This window comes from Dendrobates tinctorius, unplaced genomic scaffold (genome assembly GCF_039654945.1).
Source record: "Dendrobates tinctorius isolate UK_male_01 unplaced genomic scaffold, ASM3965494v1 ptg000029l, whole genome shotgun sequence".
NCBI lineage: Eukaryota > Metazoa > Chordata > Amphibia > Anura > Dendrobatidae > Dendrobates > Dendrobates tinctorius.
Genome location: NW_027361697.1, coordinates 16,054,985 through 16,076,956, shown reverse-complemented (window position 1 = coordinate 16,076,956; position 21,972 = coordinate 16,054,985). Strand labels below are relative to the sequence as shown.

The 21,972-nt window shown below is 43.8% G+C and overlaps 1 long non-coding RNA gene across 3 annotated transcripts in view; it reads left to right on the top strand.

Moving 5' to 3' along the window:
* Positions 1–18,347: 18,347 nt before the first annotated feature.
* Positions 18,348–21,972, top strand: part of LOC141085825 (uncharacterized) — a 210,700-nt gene continuing 207,075 nt past the window's right edge. The window contains exons 1-3 of one of the 3 annotated variants that reach the window (XR_012231422.1): positions 18,348–18,676; positions 19,812–19,957; positions 21,762–21,873. This is a non-coding gene — a long non-coding RNA (uncharacterized lncRNA). Of the gene's footprint in view, positions 18,677–19,386; positions 19,958–21,761; positions 21,874–21,972 lie in introns of those variants that run through there. The other 2 variants (XR_012231421.1, XR_012231420.1) reach the window with 2 other exon arrangements.

Here is a 21,972-nt window from a genome sequence, read left to right as displayed (position 1 = left end):
GTGTGTTACTTATGGTAGGCCTTGTTACATTGGTCCCAGCTCTCTGCAGTTCATTCACTAGGTCCCCCCGCGTGGTTCTGGGATTTTTGCTCACCGTTCTTGTGATCATTCTGACCCCACGGGGTGGGATTTTGCGTGGAGCACCAGATCGAGGGAGATTATCAGTGGTCTTGTATGTCTTCCATTTTCTAATTATTGCTCCCACAGTTGATTTCTTCACTCCAAGCTGGTTGGCTATTGCAGATTCAGTCTTCCCAGCCTGGTGCAGGGCTACAATTTTGTTTCTGGTGTCCTTTGACAGCTCTTTGGTCTTCACCATAGTGGAGTTTGGAGTCAGACTGTTTGAGGGTGTGCACAGGTGTCTTTTTATACTGATAACAAGTTTAAACAGGTGCCATTACTACAGGTAATGAGTGGAGGAAAGAGGAGACTCTTAAAGAAGAAGTTACAGGTCTGTGAGAGCCAGAAATCTTGATTGCTTGTTTCTGACCAAATACTTATTTTCCACCATAATATGCAAATAAAATGAAAAAAAAACAGACAATGTGATTTTCTGGATTTTTTTTTCTCAGTTTGTCTCCCATAGTTGAGGTCTACCTATGATGTAAATTACAGATGCCTCTCATCTTTTTAAGTGGTGGAACTTGCACTATTGCTGACTGACTAAATACTTTTTTGCCCCACTGTATTTAACTCTTCCCACACTACAAAATTAAAAGAGTTAGAACAAACCAAGATTTTGGGATTATGGCTTTGTATATCCTTCAAAAGGCTTAGGTCTAATTCTGTATTGTTGAGTACAGATATAGAATACAGCTTGTGGCGTATTCCATTAGTCCATCCTGTACTTTTGTGTGCTTCCAGACTTATAATGATGCTTTCACACTGTCTTTTGGCCCCATTCATTGGTCCCATCGGGGCTTACTTCAGAACCCCCCCCCCGCCAAATGGGATTCTGACGTATGTGTCGACGGAGCCATAGACTATAATGTTCCTGAACGAACGCGCACTCTGACGTGTATCATTTTTGGGTGTTTACGCCTACTGGAGGCAGACACCCAGACATAGTAGACGGCTTCTGGGTGTCAGTCTCCATTAGGCGTATACACTTGAAAATGATGCACGACAGAGCACACGTTCACTCTACCGGCACAATTATAGTTTATGGCTCCATCAGCACATAAGCACGAATCCCATTTTACAAGCGATTCAGATGTAAAACCCGACAGGACCAACAAATGGTGCGAAAGCGCTGTGTGAAAGCACTATGTAACAATTTCACAACTGACTGTGTCCTAGGAACACTATGAGTGACAGCTCAGCTGCTCCATGGAATTTGAAGTGCGCTGGACTGTCGGTTTTATGAGTGACAGGCCTATCATCCAATCTGATCCTGGGGTGTGCTGGGCTCTCAGCATTTTGATTGAAAGCCCTGATGCTCAATCTGGACTAGACTGTGGGTACTTCCCCAGGTAACTCCCATCCTCAGACAATTTACTAGGTATTTAGCTGACTTGCTGTGAGCAGCAGATTGTCAATTCTAACTTTGCTTTAGTTTGGTGTTTGTGCGTAGCGTGTCTGACTTCTGATCTTGTTTATGACCTTGGATCTGTTGTGGCAATTCTCGTGGATTATCCCTTCTCCTTTTTTATGCTCTCTGACTTCAGGTATATGACCCCGGACTTGGCCTCTGAATATCTGTTTGTTGTACTTCCTGGTTTTGACATATCCTTCTGGAATTTGGCCCCAGACTGTCTCCTGACCACGCCTTTGACTTATCCCTCTGTAACACGAGCCCTCCTAGTATCTGACCACGGACCTTCAGATTAACCTGTGTCATGGCTTGCCCGTGAGTAGTGACTCAACGTCACACACCCCAAGCATATGGAGGTTCGTGGAATGCTCAGTAACTTGTTGTGTTACAGAAATAACTGCATGTGTCTTTTATATACAATTAATTCACCCCAAATCAGTAAAGGTGTGCGGTAGGGAAGGGGTTAAGTCTTCCCAGTTCTGCTTCATGTTTAAATAATCGTAAGAATCTCTTAGTGGGGGAAAGTAAAGATAACAATAAGTTGAGTGATTGATTGAAATCACCACTGATGATTGTATAAAGATAGAGCTGTGTGGGTGGTAAGCTGAATTATCATTAAAAGCAAAATGGCTTTTAACTTTCTATTTACATATGACACAGAGCAAAAGCAGATTCCATTGTGTAAGAGTGAATACAATCGTTGTTTTCACATTGTAACAATTTAACTTCAGACCCTGGAATCCTGTAGTGTAGAGGGAAGTACATCATTGCAGCATATAATCATCTGTACAACACAATTGCTCATAGGGGAACTCTGAAAATCTCTTTTCGGATGTGTATGATGTTATAGACATTATGTCAGTATTGGGGTAATGGAGCGCCTTTGCATTCTCACGCACACTGAGGGGCTTATATTCTATTTACTGCCCTTGCAAAAACTGCCCAAATTAGAGATGAGAAGATACAGAAAAGGACTCCTAAATGCACCCTCTGTCCCTCATGGAGAAGGGGAGGAGGGAGGCACTGCTTGTGGTGGCATTCTCATATGACCTTGGGGTAGGAATGCCCAATAAATGTACATTACAGGTCAAAAAAGCCCATTAGTTCCCAATGTGAGAATGAGTGATCCAAGTTTTATCATTTTGAGTTATCCCTTTGTCTTATTACTGTAATTACTTATATTTTGAGTAATCAGATTATCTTCCATAATAGGCATAACATTTTGCAAGCCATGCAATTACTATTGGGATTTTTTTTCTAATTTATTTGTATTAATGTGTTATGGAGGGCGATTAAAGGGAATCTGTCACCCCTTTTTCGAGATATCATACAATGATATCATTCAATTGTGTCACATAAGGATTCTCTTATTACTTTTGCTTCCCCCTGACCCCGCACCCTTCATGTATAGAGCAAGACAGGGAGGGGGGGAGCAGTTGAATAAGCCCCGCCCAGCGGATCGGACAGCGGCAGTTTACATACATCTGAACCGATATAAAAAAGGTATTTATGCATGAAAGGTGCGGGGTAAGGGGGAAGCAAACGTACTAAGAGAATCCTCATGTGACACACAATTGAATAATATCATTATATGATATCTCAAAAAAAGGGTGACAGACTCCCTTTAAGGTCTATTTGGAGAGAAAGAAAATATGACCGTATGGAGCAATATACACATTTTAACTTTTCTATCTATGACCGAAGATAGACAGACAGAAAGGAGGAAAGAAAGCTATAAAGCTAGATAGCTAGATAGCATGTAAGCCCGAAAGGGCAGGGTCCCCTCACCTCTATATCAGTCTGTCATTGTTAGTTTGTTTACTGTAAGTGATATCTGTAATTTGTATGTAACCCCTCCTTATGTACAGCACCATGGAATCAATGGTGCTATATAAATAAATAATAATAATAATAATCTATATATAATTGTCTTATCATGTCTGTCTGTAACCGAAATCCTGCATCGTTGATTGGTTGCGGCAGTTAGGTTATGACCAATCAGCGACAATCGCTTAGCCGCATTGCTTATTGTACAGGCACATTACAGCCATTAAAGGCATCACTGCTGCATCGCTCATTACACAGGCACAGTCCAGTACATATACAATACATTAGGTAAGAGCAGAACAGTGATTGCAGCTCTGGGTGTAACAGGAGTACATTAGGTAACAGCAGAACAGTGACTGCAGCTCTGGGTGTAACTTGCGTACAATACATTAGATAAGAGCAGAAAAGTGACTGCAGCTCTGGGTGTAACTGGAGTACAATACATTAGGTAACAGCAGAACAGTTACTGCAGATCTGGGTGTAACTGGAGTACAATACATTAGGTAACAGCAGAACAGTTACTGCAGCTCTGGGTGTAACTGGAGTATACTACTGTTATGAGCTCATTTTCTGCTCCACCAGTTGAGAGTTCTCCTTCCGTTCTCCCTCTGGTGGTGACAGGAGGTAGTGAGGTTGGTTTTGTTAGGAATCTGTGTTCTGCCATACTAATGCAGAGATCCAGATCCTCACATTCATCTCCAGAGGCTAAGTCCTTTCTGCCAGCTCTCCCATTGGAGTTCAGGATTCAGGTGCTCAGGTCCTGCTCCTGATTCCATTGGTTCAGCTCAGGTCTCTGGAGATTTCCGGAAGGTCCCGGTCACTATAAAAAGTGCGCATGGCCGTTATGCCATGCGCTAGTATTTTCTGATACTTGCTGCTGTATGTTTGTTGATGGATGCTTGGTCTGGTGTATGACTTATTATGAAACCCCTTCCCTCAGCTATTACGAGTGTGTGAGTGATTGGGTCAGCCAGTAGCAGCGCTAGCGCCATCGTGGTCAAACTTCAGCCATCTCAGCAGCAAAGTGTCCTGCATCACGCTTGCGTTATTGCGGTTGCAGACTTCTGTGGCGTTCGCAGTTGCGACGCCGTGCACACGCTCATTCACGGTAAGTCTGTTTGGTTGTAGTGCCACTTTAACTACTCCTGTGCTCGGCTACCGTACGTGTGCCGCTGTGTCCCTGTGCGTTTAACAGGTTCAGCGTTATCTTTTCTTTATTATTTTGCTGTGCAGCTCTGTGTCCCATAACAGAGACTGCCTCTTTTGCACTTGAGTGATTTAGAACCCTGTGCACACTACTAGTGTGCTGTAGTGCACTGCCTCCCTGGGAAGCGGTTTTGCCATCTGCCGCACGGTGGACCCCGAGTGGCGAAGGCACTTTAATTATTTATCTTTTTTAGTGCCTTCCGCCACTCATAACATAATACTAGTGCCAGGGTCTGGCTAGAGATGGCGGATCAGCAGCAGCTGTTACAGCTTGCGCGTCAGCTCGAGGCTCGTCTTGCTACCCTTGAGAGGTCTCTCGCAGCTGCGCAGGCTACAGATGCTGCCGTCCAGGCACTTACGGACGCGGTAGGGCGTATGTCCATGTCCGCCCTTGCGCCGACAGTTACCCGCCTCCCGTTGCCCGATAAATATGCTGGGGTTGGCGCCTCCTGTAGGGGTTTTATCAGCCAGTGCTCGATACACCTAGAGCTGCTGGCTGCGCAATTCCCTACGAAGTGGGCTAAGGTGGCTTTTGTCATCTCCCTACTGTCGGGCAAGGCGCTGGAATGGGCTACGCCTCTGTGGGAGCGTGGTGACCCCGAGATTCGGTCAGCAGCTAACTTGCTGACTGCCATCAGGCAAGTTTTTCTCGGTCCTCGGGTCACACATGATACGTCCCTGCAGCTACTCGCCCTTACTCAGGGGTCACTCTTGCTTAGCCAGTATGCCGTCCGTTTTCGGACACTGGCGTCCGAGTTGGAATGGTCTGACAAGGCCCTAATCCCCGTTTTTTGGCGAGGTCTAGCGGAGCATGTGAAGGATGCTCTCTCTACTAGAGAGCTCCCCACCAGCTTAGAGGAGCTAATCTCCGTCTCCTCACGGATTGACCTCCGTTTTTCGGAGCGCGGTATGGAGTGGGCGCACTCCAAGCGCAAATCCATTTCAGCTCCCAAATTTTTTGAACCTCTTGAGCTGGCGGAGCCAGGGGTTCTACCTCCTGAGCCTATGGAGATATCTCGTACCAACCTTAATTCAGACTCCGACCAGGAATCCATCTGCGGTTGTCATCATGTCTGTGCGGTTTCTCCGGAAGCCGGCTCCCCGCAAAGGTTGGAGTCTGAACCGGTTATCAAGACCTTTGTTCCTCCTCATCTTAGGGCTCAGGTGCTCGCCTGGGCACATGCGCCTAACACGCACCACCATCGGGGCTATATGCAGGTCTCAAAACTGTTGGCTGGCGCGTATTGGTGGCCCCATAGAGCTCGGGACATAAAAAGATTTATTCAGGCTTGCACCTTGTGTGCCCAGCCTAACCCTCCTAGACAGAGGGTGGCGACATCTGCCGACATGCGGCAGCGTGCCTCTGTCACTCCCGCTCCTATTATCTCACAAGTGTCCCTCTTGAAACCTGGTGACCTCAGTTCCTTTGATGCCTTCCAGGTGTCTCGGGTTACTGTAACTCCTACCAGGGCTTGGGGAGGAGGGGGCCTTAGGAGGCGGGGTAATGTTAGGAATCTGTGTCCTGCCATACTAATGCAGAGATCCAGATCCTCACATTCATCTCCAGAGGCTAAGTCCTTTCTGCCAGCTTGTGAGCATGCTCCTGGAATGAGCTCCCATTGGAGTTCAGGAGTCAGGTGCTCAGGTCCTGCTCCTGATTCCATTGGTTCAGCTCAGGTCTCTGGAGATTTCCGGAAGGTCCCGGTCACTATAAAAAGTGTGCAAGGCCGTTATGCCATGCGCTAGTATTTTCTTATACTTGCTGCTGTATGTTTGATGATGGATGCTTGGTCTGGTGTATGACTTATTATGAAACCCCTTCCCTTGGTTATTCCGAGTGTGTGAGTGATTGAGTCAGCCAGTAGCAGCGCTAGCACCAGCACGCTCAAACTTCAGCCATCTCAGCAGCAAAGCGTCCTGCATCGCGCTTGCGTTATTGCGGTTGCAGACTTCGGTGGCATTCGCAGTTGCGATGCAGTGCACACGCTCATTCACGGTAAGTCTGTTTGGTTGTAGTGCCACTTTAACTACTCCTGTGTTCGGCTACCATACGTGTGCCGCTGTGTCCCTGTGCGTTTAACAGGCTCAGCATCATCTTTTCTTTATTATTTTTCTGTGCAGCTCTGTGTCCCATAACAGAGACTGCCTCTTTTGCACTTGAGTGATTTAGAACCCTGTGCACACTACCGCTGTAGTGCACTGCCTCCCTTAGCAGCGGTTTTGCCATCTGCCGCACGGTGGACCCTGAGTGGCGAAGGCACTTTAATCATTTATTTTTTTTAGTGCCTTCCGTCACTCATAACAGGTTAAGTGGTAGTGATCTGCCACCTGATGAGGAGGATATTGATTGGATCTCTGGAGTATCAGACTGGATATAAGACAGCCAACGCCCTATCCTGGTGCTGGTGATTCAGTCTGCTTCTCATGTCTTGGGCTTCAGCTCTCTTCCAGTCTTCTCAAGTTAAGTTTGTTTTTTGCTAATGTTCACACTTGCGCTTGTTGGTCAATTCAGTTTCTTGTGTGGTCAGCTTGCCTCTGCTGGGGCTATGCTGAACTTCCACTCCTATTTATATGTATTTGCCAATTTGCCTTTTTGTCCTTTATTAGATTGGCCTCTTTTTGCTCTGTTTCAGAATATTTCAGAGTGCTGATATAGTGGGAGAAGTCTAGTGACTTCAGGGTTAATTTTGCTATCAGACGTGTTGGACATTATTTTTGTAGGGTTTTTTGGCAGATTGCAGACAGTGGCTTTCCTTTCCTGTCCTTTCTAGTTAGTCGGGCCCCATCGTTTGCTCAGCCTATTTTCCTGCCTTTGTTTGTGTTTTCATCTTGCTTCACCGTCAATACATGTGGGGGGCTGTCTTTCCTTTGGGGTCTGCTCTGGGGCAGTTAGTTTTCCTCTTTTCCTGCTTTAGGCTTATGTAGCTCTCCGGTTGTGACGAGGCGTCTAGGACCATCGTAGAAACGCTCCACGACTGCTGCTAGTTGTGTGGTTAAGTTCAGGGATCTGCAATCTGCATAGTTACCAACCTCTCTGGTTTTCTGAGACTTAGCTTGTTGGGTTTTTTTTCCTCCTCGGTGACCCGTTCATAACAGAATCACTAGCCTTACCACAGATTCTAGGGTACTCAAAAGCAGGAAGGAATTGTAGAAAGGAAAAAAAAATGGAAAAAAGTATCAGAATTTTTTTTTTTTAAGTATATTTTTTCCTCTTTTTCACTGAGGCCGTAGGATTTTTTTTTTTTCTTAATGGAGATTAAGCAACTGTCTGATCGTGTGGAGCAACTTGCTGCTGAAGTACAGGGAATTTCCACCTACCTTATTCAGTCACATGCTACTGAACCCAAGATTCCTAATCCTGATGTGTTTTCTGGGAATCGGTCTAAATTTCTGAATTTTAAGAATAATTGTAAATTATTTCTTGCTTTGAAGCCTAACTCATTGGTGAGCTCTGTGCAGCAGGTTAAAATTGTCATCTCCTTGCTGCGCGGTGATCCCCAGGATTGGGCTTTTTCTCTGACCCCTGAAAATCCTATTCTGACTAATGTGGATGCATTTTTTCAGGCCTTGAGGTTGTTGTATGATGAACCTAATGCCGTTGATCAAGCTGAGAGAACCCTGTTGGCATTAGACCAGGGTCAGGATCCTGCAGAGTTGTACTGTCAAAAATTCCGAAAGTGGGCTGTCCTTACTACATGGAATGATAGTGCTTTGGCAGCTCTCTTTCGGAAAGGTTTGTCAGAGACCGTAAAAGATGTTATGGTGGGATTTCCGGTTCCTCTATGTCATTAGCCATTCAAGTTGATCGGCGTTTACGTGAATGTAAAACTACACGGGAGGCGCTGCCACCTTTTGAACAAATGTCTGAACCTATGCAATGTGATGGGGTTTTGTCTAGGGCGCAACATCGGGAGTTTAGAAGGCGTAATAAGCTGTGTTATTTCTGTGGAGATGCCTCTCATACTATTTCTGTCTGCCCTAAACGAGGGAAACGTTTTGCACACACATTTGCTGTGGGCAGTATACAACCTAAGTTCCTTTTGGCAATTACTCTGATCTGCTCCTTGTCCACATTTTCCACTAAGGCTTTTGTGGATTCAGGAGCAGCTCTGATTCTGATGGATTTGGACTTTGCTAAACGTTGTGGTTTGTCCATGACGCCTCTGCAGACGCCTATTCCTTTGAGGAGTATAGATGCCACTTCTTTGGCGGAGAATAAACATCAGTTTTGGACCCAGGTGATAATGCGAGTTGCCCCAGACCACCAAGAAAATTGTAAATTTTTGGTGCTGCATAATTTGCATAATACTATTGTTCTGGGGTTCCCCTGGTTGCAAACTCATAACCCAGTTTTGGATTGGAAATCTGTGTCTGTGGTGAGTTGGGGTTGTCAGTGTGTTCTTAGGGACGCTCCTCTTTTCTCCTCCTCTCCTCAGTCTCATGATATTCCTGATTATCTGGCTGATTTCTCTGATGTATTTAGTGAGAGTAGGAGTTATGACTGTGCAATTGACTTGATGCCTGGGTGTAAATTTCCCAAGGGTCGGCTTTTCGACTTATCTGTACCTGAACATGATGCTATGCGATCCTATATTAAGGAGTCATTGGAGAAGGGTCATATTAGACCATCCTCGTCACCTTTAGGCGCTGGTTTTTTTTGTGGCCAAGAAAGATGGTTCATTAAGACCGTGTATTGATTATCGTTCCCTTAACAAGATGACGGTTAAATATCAGTACCCGTTACCTCTGATGTCTGATTTATTCTCCAGAGTTAAGAGTGCCTGCTGGTTTACTAAGTTTGACCTCAGGGGGGCGTATAATCTTATTCGCATCAAGCACGGGGATGAATGGAAGACAGCATTTAATACTCCGGAGGGACATTTTGAGTACCTGGTGATGCCTTTTGGGCTCTCTAATGCCCCTTCTGTCTTCCAGTCCTTTATGAATGATATTTTCCTAGACTTTGTGGATAAGTTTTTGATCATCTATCTGGATGATATTTTGATCTTTTCTAGTGATTGGGATTCCCATGTGGAACATGTCCGGACTGTGTTCCGGATTTTGAGGGAGAATTCCCTGTTTTTTAAGGGATCGAAGTGCCTCTTTGGTGTACAGAGGATTTCATTTTTGGGATTTATCTTGTCTCCATCGAGTATTGAAATGGACCCGGCCAAGGTGCATGCCATTTATGATTGGGTTCAGCCTACTTCTTTGAAGGCTCTCCAGAAGTTTTTGGGTTTTTCTAATTTCTATCGTAAATTTATAGGTAATTTCTCTAGTATTGTCAAACCACTGACTGATCTGACCAAGAAGGGAGCTGATGTGCTGAATTGGTCTCCTGAGGCTGTCTCAGCATTTCAGGAGCTTAAGCGGAGATTTACTTCAGCTCCAGTTTTACGGCAACCTGATGTCTCACTTCCATTTCAAGTGGAGGTAGACGTTTCTGAGATTGGTGCAGGAGCTGTTTTGTCCCAAAAAGACCCTGTGACTTCTAAGATGAATGCCTGTGCCTTCTTTTCTCAAAAGTTTTCCCCATCTGAACGCAACTATGACGTGGGGAATCGGGAATTGTTGGCCATGAAATAGGCATTTGAGGAGTGGAGACATTGGTTGGAGGGAGCTAGACATCAATTTGTGGTCCTCACCGATCACAAGAATCTGATTTATCTAGAGTCGGCCATACGCTTGAATCCTTAGACAGGTTAGATGGGCCTTGTTTTTCACGCATTTTAATTTTTTGGTCTCTTTTCTTCCGGGCACTAAGAATGTTAAGGCAGACGCCCTTTCTAGGAGTTTCTTTGCTGATTCTCTTAATGTGACCGAGCTTACTACTATTCTAGGTGAGGGGGTAGTTCTTTCTGCCATTTCACCCAATTTGAGACGCGCCCTGGAGGAATTTCAGGAGGATAAACCTGAGCATTGCCCTATGGGAAGATTGTATGTTCCTGACCAGTGGAGAAGGAGAGTGATGTCTGAAGTCCATTGCTCGGCATTGGCTGGTCATCCGGGTATTTTTGGTACCAGAGATTTGGTGAGTCGGTCGTTTTGGTGGCCTGCCTTATCTCGTGATGTCAGGAATTTTGTACAGTCCTGTGGGACTTGTTCTCGGTCTAAACCCTGTTCTCATTCTAGTGGGTTGTTGATGCCCCTGCCGGTGCCCAAGAGGCCATGGACCCATATCTCTATGGATTTTATTTCTGATCTTCCTGTCTCTCAGAGAAGGACTGTTATCTGGGTGATTTGTGATAGATTTTCGAAGATGGTCCATCTTGTACCACTTCCAAAGTTGCCATCTTCCGCTGAGTTGGTACCCTTGTTTTTACAACAGGTGGTTCGGTTACACGGGATTTCTGAGAACATTGTGTCTGATAGAGGGGTCCAGTTTGTTTCCAGATTCTGGAAAGCCTTTTGTTCCAATCTGGGAATTCAGTTATTTTGGGTTTCATCCTCGATTCTCTTCAGAGCAAGTGGAATCTTCGTCCTGCCCAGGTGTGGACACTGTGGTTGTGAGAATGCAGCAGATATGGGACCAAGTGGTGGATAAGTTGTCACTCTCTCAGGAAAAGGCCCAGCGTTTTTCCAACCGGCATAGGACCATTGGTCCCCGGTTTAAAGTGGGTGATATGGTTTGGTTGTCGTCCAAGAATATTCCTATGAAGGTTGCATCTCCAAAATTTAAGCCCAGATTTATTGGACCTTATAAGATTTTGGAAATTCTTAATCCTGTTTCTTTTCGATTGGCTCTTCCAGTTACGTTCAAAATCCATAACGTATATCACAAGTCACTGTTGAAGAGGTTTGTTGAGCCAGTAGTTCCTGTGGTGGCACCACCTGACCCTGTATTGGTTAAAGGCAATGTGGAATATGAGGTAGAGAAAATATTGGATTCTCTTTTGGTTAGACGGAGACTCCAGTATTTGGTCAAATGGAAGGGTTATGGCCAGGAGGATAATTCTTGGGTCTCTGCCTCTGATATTCATGCCAATAAATTGGTTTGTGCATTTCACCGGGCCCATCCTGATCAGCCTGGTGGCATGGATGAGGGTTCGGTGACCCCTCTTCAAGGGGGGGTACTGTTATGAGCTCATTTTCTGCCCCATCAGTTGAGAGTTCTCCTTCCGTTCTCCCTCTGGTGGTGACAGGAGGTAGTGAGGTTGGTTTAAGTGGTAGTGATCTGCCACCTGATGAGGAGGATATTGATTGGATCTCAGGAGTATCAGACTGGATATAAGACAGCCGGTGCCCTATCCTGGTGCTGGTGATTCAGTCTGCTTCTCAGGTCTTGGACTTCAGCTCTCTTCCAGTCTTCTCAAGTTATGTTTGTTTTTTGCTGATGTTCACACTTGCGCTTGTTGGTCAATTCAGTTTCTTGTGTGGCCAGCTTGCCCCTGCTGGGGCTATGCTGAACTTCCACTCCTATTTATATGTATTTGCCAATTTGCCTTTTTGTCCTTTATTAGATTGGCCTCTTTTTGCTCTGTTTCAGAATATTTCAGAGTGCTGATATAGTGGGAGAAGTCTAGTGACTTCAGGGTTAATTTTGCTATCAGACGTGTTGGACATTATTTTTGTAGGGTTTTTGGCAGATTGCAGACAGTGGCTTTCCTTTCCTGTCCTTTCTAGTTAGTCGGGCCCCATCGTTTGCTCAGCCTATTTTCCTGCCTTTGTTTGTGTTTTCATCTTGCTTCACCGTCAATACATGTGGGGGGCTGTCTTTCCTTTGGGGTCTGCTCTGGGGCAGTTAGTTTTCCTCTTTTCCTGCCTTAGGCTTATGTAGCTCTCCGGTTGTGACGAGGCGTCTAGGACCATCGTAGGAACGCTCCACGACTGCTGCTAGTTGTGTGGTTAAGATCAGGGATCTGCAATCTGCATAGTTACCAACCTCTCTGGTTTTCTGAGACTTAGCTTGTTGGGTTTTTTCCTCCTCGGTGACCCGTTCATAACACACTACATTAGGTAACAGCAGAACAGAGACTGCAGCTCTGGGTGTAACAGGAGTACATTAGGTAACAGCAGAACAGTGACTGCAGATCTGGGTGTAACTGGAGTACAATACATCAGGTAACAGTAGAACAGTGACTGCAGATCTGGGTGTAACTGGAGTAAAATACATTAGGTAAGAGCAGAAAAGTGACTGCAGCTCTGGGTGTAACTGGAGTACAATACATTAGGTAAGATCTGAACAGTGACTGCAGCTCTGGCTGTAACAGGAATATAATACATTAGGTAAGAGCAGAGCGGTGACTGCAGCTCTGGGTGTAACTGGACTACAGTACATTAGGTAAAAGCAGAACAGTGACTGCAGCTCTGAGAGTAACTGGAGTACAATACATTCGGTAACAGCAGAACAGTAACAGCAGCTCTGGGTGTAACTGGAGTACAATACATTAGGTAACAGCGGAACAGAGACTGCAGCTCTGAGTGTAACAGGAGTACATTAGGTAACAGCAGAGCTGTGACTGCAGATCTGGGTGTAACTGGAGTACAATACATTAGGTAACAGCAGAACAGAGACTGCAGCTCTGAGTGTAACAGGAGTACATTAGGTAACAGCAGAACAGTGACTGCAGATCTGGGTGTAACTGGAGTACAATACATTAGGTAACAGCAGAGCAGTAACAGCAGCTCTGGGTGTAACTGGAGTACAATACATTAGGTAACAGCAGAACAGAGACTGCAGCTCTGAGTGTAACAGGAGTACATTAGGTAACAGCAGAACAGTGACTGCAGATCTGGGTGTAACTGGAGTACACTACATTAGGTAACAGGAGAACAGTGACTGCAGATCTGGGTGTAACTGGAGTACAGTATATTAGGTAACAGCTGAACAGTGACTGCAGCTCTGGGTGTAACTTGAGTACAATACATTTGGTAAGATCTGAACATTGATTGCAGCTCTGGCTGTAACAGGAGTATAATACATTAGGTAAGAGCAGAGCAGTGATTGCAGCTCTGGGTGTAACTGGACTACAGTACATTAGGTAAAAGCAGAACAGTGATTGCAGCTCTGTGATTAACTGGAGTACAATACATTAGATAACAGCAGAACAGTGACAACAGCTCTGGGTGTAACTGGAGTACAATACATTAGGTAACAGCAGAACAGTGACAGCAGCTCTGGGTGTAACAGGAGTACTATACACTAGATGGTGGCCCGATTCTATCGCATCGGATATTTTAGAGTCTCTGTTAAAATAAAAAATAGTTATATACTCACCTTCCGATGACCCCTGGACTCAGTCCCTCCTTTCACCACGCGCCTGGCATCCTCCGGTTCCAGTAATGCTTAGCGAGAAGGGCTGAAGATGACGTCACTCTCGCGAGAGCGCGACGTAATCAGCGGTGTTTCGTGCAAAGCATTACTGGGACTGGAAGATGCCGGGAGCATGGAGAGGAGAGAAAGAGTTTGGGTGCCGTCGGAAGGTGAGTATATAACTATTTTTTATTTTAACAAGGACTCTAGAATACCCAATGCGATAGAATCGGGCCACCATCTAGTAATAATAATAATAATAGATAGATAACTACATACAAAGAAGATTGATAGTAAAACAAAAATTAAGGCAGCACTCCATGGTATGTCCAAGTGAAAATAAAATTTGGTTTATTCAGACCCCCTTGTCTGGGCGACATTTTGGCTCATACTGAGCCTTGATCAGTATGAGCCGAAACCAAAACATCGCCCAAATAGATAAATAGATAGATGTTAGATAGATGATAGAGAGCCGTAGTTGTCTGAAGTCAGTGCCTCCATATTTGTAAAGCTTCAAAACATAGCGAATTTCAATCCTAAATAAAAGATATTTATTTGTAAAGGGAATATGTCACCCCATTTTTCGAGTATCAGCTGCCGGCACCGCCATCAGGGGCTTATCTACAGCATTCTGTAATGCTGTAGATAAGCCCCAGATCTAACCTGAAAAATAAGAAAAACATGTTATATTATACTCACCCAGGGGCAGTCCTGGTCTGGTCTTGGTCCAATGGGTGTTGCGGTCCGGCGCCTCCCATCTTCTAACGGCGAAGTCGTCTTCTTTGCTGCCTGTCATGGCTCCTGTGCAGGCGCACTGCTCTGCCCTGTTGAGGGCAGAGCAGAGTAAAGCAGTGTGCAGGGGCCAGAGAGGTCCGGCACCTGCGCACGGCAGTATTCTGCTCTGCCCTCAACAGGTTACAGCAGTGAGCCAGCGCAGGAGCCATGACAGGCAGCAAAGAGATTATGTCACTGTTAGAAGATGGGAGGCGCCGGACCGCAACACCTATCGAACCAAGACCGGACCGCCCCCTCTGGTGAGTATAAACTCTTTTTTCTTATCTTTCAGGTTACATCGGGGGCTTATGTACAGCATTACAGAATGCTGGAGATAAGTCCCTGATGGAGGTGCCGGCAGCTGATACAACGAAAAATGGGGTGACATATTCCCTTCAACTACCATATCCTCACCAACCGAAACGCCGCCACTTTGGGCTGGTTAAATAGCTCCAGTTTTCATCATGAATGGTGTGTTGCCTCTGATTCTTTTGGACTCCATCATTAATTAATGGAGTGCTTTCTTTGTTTCCAGTGGCTCTCGAGGATTGCACCTGTATGTTTTTCGATTAGTTCTGCTTTATTTTTTCCAGATAGATAGATAGATAGATGAAAAAATGAAGACAGCACTCCAACATTCAAGTGAAAAAATGTGGTTTACTTCAAACCCACATGCTGTGGCGGCAACGTTTCGGCTCACACTGATCCTTTTACAAGTGTGAGCTGAAACGTTGCCACCACAGCATGTGGGTTTGAAGTAAACCACATTTTTTTCATTTGAATTTTGGAGTGCTGTCTTCATTTTTTTCTTTGTCTGTATTTGGGCATTTTTGGATACTTTGCTGGGGAGACGTGCACCCACCTATTGGTATTGTGCTGTTCCATTTCTTGGATAGATAGATAGATAGATAGATAGATAGATAGATAGATAGATAGATAGATAGATAGATAGATAGATAGATAGACAGACAGGCGGGCGGACAGATAGATAGATAGATAGATAGATAGATAGATAGATAGATAGATAGATATGGGATAGATAGATAGATAGATAGATACTGTAGATAGATATGGGATAGATAGATAGATAGATACAATCGATAAATAGATACAATTGATAGATAGATAATAGAGAGATAGATACAATAGATAGATAGATAATAGAGAGAGAGATACAATAGATAGATATATAGATAGAAAGATACAATATATAGATAATAGATAGATAGATACAATCGATAGATAGATAGATAGATAGATAGATAGATAGATTGTATCTATCTATCTATCTATCGATTGTATCTATCTATCTATCGATAGATAGATAGATAGATAGATAGATAATAGATAGATGTATAGATACAATTGATAAATAGATACAATTGATAGATAGATAATAGAGAGATAGATACAATAGATAGCTAGATAATAGATAGAAATATACGATAGATAGATAGATAGATAGATAGATAGATAGATAGATAGATAGATAGAATATTTTCTCTCCCATAGAAAATGTGCAACCCTTGTTATTATTTCGGACTGTAGAGGGCAGTAGTTTTACACAAATAACACATGGATACACATCACAGCTTGCCTTCATCCTAGAAATGTGATATACTGTAGGTAAAAGCAAAGGCTCTTAATTACTATATATTGAAACAAAAGATCTGATAAACTGTTTGATTTGTCCTCAGGGTTTATTTCCACAAACAGGGGAAATGTTTATTTGGAGAAAAACCAGTAAACCGTCTAGACATGAATGATTGTATACATTAGTTAGGAAAGATTAATTAATTACCTTAAGGTACTGTCACACTTAGCGATGTACCAGCGATCCCGACCAGCGATATGACGCGGTCAGGATCGCTGGTACATCGCTAGGTGGTCGCTAGTGAGCTGCCACACAGGCAGATCTCACCAGCGACATCACAGGAGACGGGGGTCGCAACTTACCTGTCACACTAGGCGATCCTGCGTCCTCCCGCCCGGCTCCACGCTCGTCGCTCGTCTCTCCACAGGAAGCGCCGCAGGAAGCTGACGACGAGAAACGGTCCAGGATGTTCTCGCGCGATCAGCAGCGGGGGAGCGGTCGGAGGTATCAGACACAGCGATGTCGCTAGCAATATCGCTATAATGTCACAAGTTATAGCAATATTGCTAGCGATATCGCTTAGTGTGACAGGCCCTTAAGACAAAGGATCTAAGATGAAGTCACAGATATCTTTTTTTATCAGTAAACTTCTGACTGTGGACAGCTCCTTCTATGTTCTAGGCTCTGTAATGTGCTTCAGCACCACAGCTGTGGACAGGGCACCGCTCCATGCAGCTCCTGGAGCTCACAGATGTCAGATGTCTCTGGAGTTGAGTTACCTACTGAACTTCATGGTTTATATTTAACTTGGTGCCATTAACTGGTCTTCTAGCCAAATACTCACTTCTCCCCAACCATACAATGTGTAGATGCATTTTGGCTTTATTATCACATCTGCAGACAAAAAGACAAGTTTCTCTTTCTTTAGTGCACACAAGTCTTAGTCTAGGTGAGTTTTTCGTTTTTGTGAAAAAAAAAACGCAAGTAACAAATTTTACATGATGGGTGCAGAAATGGTGATGAAAATCTGCAACATCGAAGACTCACCAAAAGCTCATTGTGGGAACATATCCTTAGAGTAGTAATGCTATTAATGCTCATGTGCAGAACATGTGGCCTGGCGCTGTAAAGCAAACTGAAGTGTTATTTATTGTTATTGTCTTTAATGTTATTATTGTTGTTGGTTGGCAAAACAGAGATTATCACAATGTGCAGGCTGCACTCGCTGTAAGGATGAGATCCGGAGAGTATAGGCAATTTTGCTTGATTCAACCAACGTGTTTTGGCACCAAACCAGCACCTTTCTCAAGGTAAAACACCAAGCGACTTATGGTTTTTAATGGAAAAGTGGAGATTATCACAATGTGCAGACTGCACTCGCAGAAAGGATGAGATACGGAGAGTATAGACAAGTTTTTATTCATCCAACGCATTTTGGGGCCCCAATCTGGCACCTTTCTCAAGGTAAAATGCCCAGTAAGTTATTGTTGATAAGGGGAAAGTGGAGATTATCACGATATGTGGGCTGCACTCACAGAAAGGATGAGATACGGAGAGGATAGACAAGTTTTTTTATTCAACCAACGCATTTCGGCACCAAATTAGCATCTTTCTCAAGGTAAAATATCAAGTGAGTTATGGTTGTTAATGACAAAGCAGAGATTATCACGATGTGCGGGCTGAGCTTGAAGAAATGATGAGATCCAGAAGGTATACAAACTTTTTTTATTCAGCCAATGTGTTTCTGCACCAAACCGGCACCACTGTCAAGGTAAAATACCAAGTGAGTTATGGATGTTATTGGCATCTCATTTTACATGTGATGCCATCAGAGTAGTATTCAGGATAAAAACTATTTGTCTTCTAGTACTGCTAGTTGGTTTTGGTCCACGTCTGTGTACTCAGAACCATTTTCCTTCTGGCTGTCTCTCCCTCTCTCTTATATAAACTGCAAGTTCCCTTAGTCCCACAAGACACTGGACTTTTCCCATAGGGAAGTAATGAATAAGAGGCAAGGAAGCTTGTACTTCAGATCTTCCCCAGTTAATCCACCATTAGCATGTGCTGGATCCACTACTGAATGGTTAACATTAGCCTGTGTAACTGTATGCTGCCCAGAACCAATTAGGAGCTGCTGAAAAAAAAAATAACTGTTTGCAGCCCTGCGCCGGGAGCTGTCAGATGTGGAGGTTGGGATGTAGAGGCAGCAGGCAGATGGTGCAGATCAGATCGATGTGATTGCTATTGCTGCTTTATTCTCTTTCCTCTGGTTCCTGGAGCACATAGTGTCCGTATCTGGGGACTTTCTGTAGGATATTCTCGTGATCATTGACTTTTAGGTTTATCATCAGGAGGGGGAAAAAAAAAAAAAGCTGATTCCACCCATTTCAGGTTCCTAAAGGAGAACAGCAGCTCCCAACACACAATGCAAGGATCAGCTTCATCTTAGAGCGGAAACATACACACACACAGTCTCGGATTCTACATGGTAAGCAAAGGTTATCCTAAAAAGGCATGAGCGATTATCTTTACTGCTGTATTCCTATAGAAATGTCTGTTTCCAGGATGTGTCATGCCTTTGTGTGCATGAGAATACAATGGCTTTCCATCGCCCCCAGTGCTAACAGAATGTCCATCACATCATCCGGATCACTACAGGGGATTTTTCGGTTAGAGTTCACCTACGAGTTACTGATCGTACGCTGCCATGATGTACTTCCCTCTCTTACCCTACAGTATTTTAAATGGTTACAATGTGAAAACAACCATTGCGTTCACTCCTATTACAATGGAAGCCGCGTTGGCTCTGTGTCATATGGAAATAGAAAGTTAAAAATCCATTTTGCTTTTAGAGATAATGCGGCTTACCACCCACACAGCTCTATCTTTACACAATCATCATCGGTGATTTCAATCAATCACTCGACTTATTGTTATCTTTACTGCCCCCCCCTCCAATCCTCCAAGAGATTTTTTCTTTTTTTTTTTTTTACCCTTCAACTTATCCTCTTCCCCACTGCACACCTTTACTGATTAAAGGCCCCCTAATTATAGATTTAGGGTACACACGGTTTCTCCTGTGCCACAAACTCCCATAGAAAGTACAGTATGAGCTCATAAAAAAAAAGAAATTCTTGCATGCTGCATTTTTCTCTCTCTCTTATATAAACTGCATGTTCCGTTAGTCCCACAAGACTCCGGTCCATTCCCGTAGGGGAGTAATGAATAAGAGGCAAGGAAGCTCGTACGTCAGATCTTCCTCAATTAATCCACCATTAGCATGTGCTGGATCCACTACTGAATGGTTAACATTAGCCTGTGTAACTGTATGCTGCCCAGAACCAATTAGGAGCTGCTGGAAAGAAAAAAAAAAATGAACTCTTTGCAGCCCTGCGCTGGGAGCTGTCAGGGTTTTACGTGTTCAGATGTGGAGGTTGGGATGTAGAGGCAGCAGGCAGATAGTGCAGATCAGATCGATGTGATTGCTATTGCTGCTTTTTTTTTTTTTTCTTTCCTTCCTCCTCTTTCCCTCTGGTTCTTGGAGCTGAAGACCGTAAGGCAGCAGTTAGCGAACGTTATCTGGGGACTTTCTGACGAATATTCTCATGATCACTGACTTTCAGGTTTATCATCAAGAGGGAAAAGAAAAAAAAAAAGCTCCTTCCACCCATTTCAGATTCCTAAAGGAAGAAAAGCAGCTCCCGACACACAATGCCAGGATCAGCTACATCTTACAGCTCGAACGAGGCACGGTCTTGGATTCTACACGGTAAGCAATGATTTCATAAAAGGCATGAGTGATTATCTTACTGATGTATTCCTTTAGAAAATGTCTATTTCCAGGATGTGTCATCAAAGAAGATCAATATTATTTTTTCTTCTCCCTTGTCGAAATCATGCTTGACTTTTTTTTTTCCATCTGCTCACACAAAAGGCGATTTCCATTTCATTCTTATTTTGTGGGTTTTAAACCGTCTTATGATATTCCGACACCTTTTTATATTCCCTCCCATTGAAGATTATAGCTCGAAGTAAAGAAACACAGCAGCCAAATGATATCTCATACCACGCTCAGTCAACATGAGCCTGCCTGAGATAACAATGAGGGTCAGCAGACCAGCTTCAGACCAGCTTCAGACCTGCATCCCCTGCCTTTATGAGGACTGAGACAAGATATATTATACTTTCAGGATAGAAGTTCATCTTAGGAATACATTGCTACTTGCAGGGTGAGTGGTGAGTCAGTGCCTTAGATGGGGTGGGTTCATTGACTTAATAATGCCCAATCTTAGAGTAAGGAGAATGTTGGAAAAGGTGTGGCCCCTATGTCTTTTACTTAACGACTGACCTTTTTTTTTTAGTCTTAATTCCCTACGCCTGGATTTGCTCTCCTTAAAGTACTTGCCAAAAATCGAGATGATACAACTAGTTCTAAACGAGCGACTGCCCAAGAGATATACAGAGTTTCCCCTGAGGGCACATTTCAGGAGGAAGACAAGGAGGTGCAAAAATTCCACAAAGCCAGAGGGATCTGATCCAAAAATTGTGTTAATGTGTCAAGAACAATTTTTCAGGGCACGGTAATTGCTAGGGAGATTATTTTTTGTTTCTTTTGCCCCACACTAAGCCTTTTTTTTTTTTTTTTTTGCATACACAAGTGGAATGAGTGCTTTCCCCCAAGCCAACTGCTGTCACTTTTGGCTGCAGCCACAAAAGGGAGCTGTCCATGAACTGGTGCTGAAGCGTCCAACCATATTGGTATTCTACACTCAGATCTAGGCTGCTTTACAATAGTCACTCACCCCACTTTCTGTAAAGTGCACACAATAATACCATACGGATTTAAATACCTGGAAAAAAGGAGTTCTACTAATTATCCAAATTCATTTTATTATATTTTATTTTTGGAAATGGTGACCAAAGGCGCAACGTCCTTTTCTGTGTGTGTAGTATTAATGAAATGATTTGTATTCTGATGTGTTTTTTTTTACATGTGTGTATGTGTGTGCTTTACTAGTATACATGCATAGAGCAGTACAACCAGCCATTGATCCATCAGGGCTGAAGAGGTGCTCTAAGCACAAGATATAGAATAAAGAGCAGCACACCCTATCTCCGAGACTTATGCAGCCACATCACTTATCTGATCACTAGAACACTAATATCTTTATAGAATCATAAAACAAATCTCAGCTGGACAAACCCCATTCATGGTGGATGATCTGGCTTTATAATGCTCACATAGCCTGTAATCCACTTGTGCATTCAGCACAGCTGCAGTAATCCTGATTTTTTTTCAGATACCATAGCATATTTTACAACTGAAAGATTCCTTCATGCTATGTGGATGTCATACGGCACAGCTATAAACTCTGCACACACCCCCAAAAAAAAAATCAATACAAATATGTAGAGTTTATCTCTGGCTAATGGCATATATTCGACTAACCATGATGATGTCATGTTCAGCCCTGTGTATCATCATGCAAACACATAGATGGCTTGTGTTGTGTACTCTTGTTGAATTCCTCACAGTATGGCCATACTTAAATATGCATGCAATTCTCTTGCAGGAATCTATAGGTCCATTGGACAGCCAATTGAACAGCCTGGAGCTTGGGAGGGGGAAGGCGTACAAGAGAGGGTTATTTTGCAAGTACAGAGGAAGACGTGAGGAGAGGCAAGGTACATTGCACGTAACTCTCTTGTGGTGTGTGTATGTGTGTCTAGATGCACCTCTTCATTTACATTGCAACACTTCATGGCTCTCTGCTATTCTTTCAG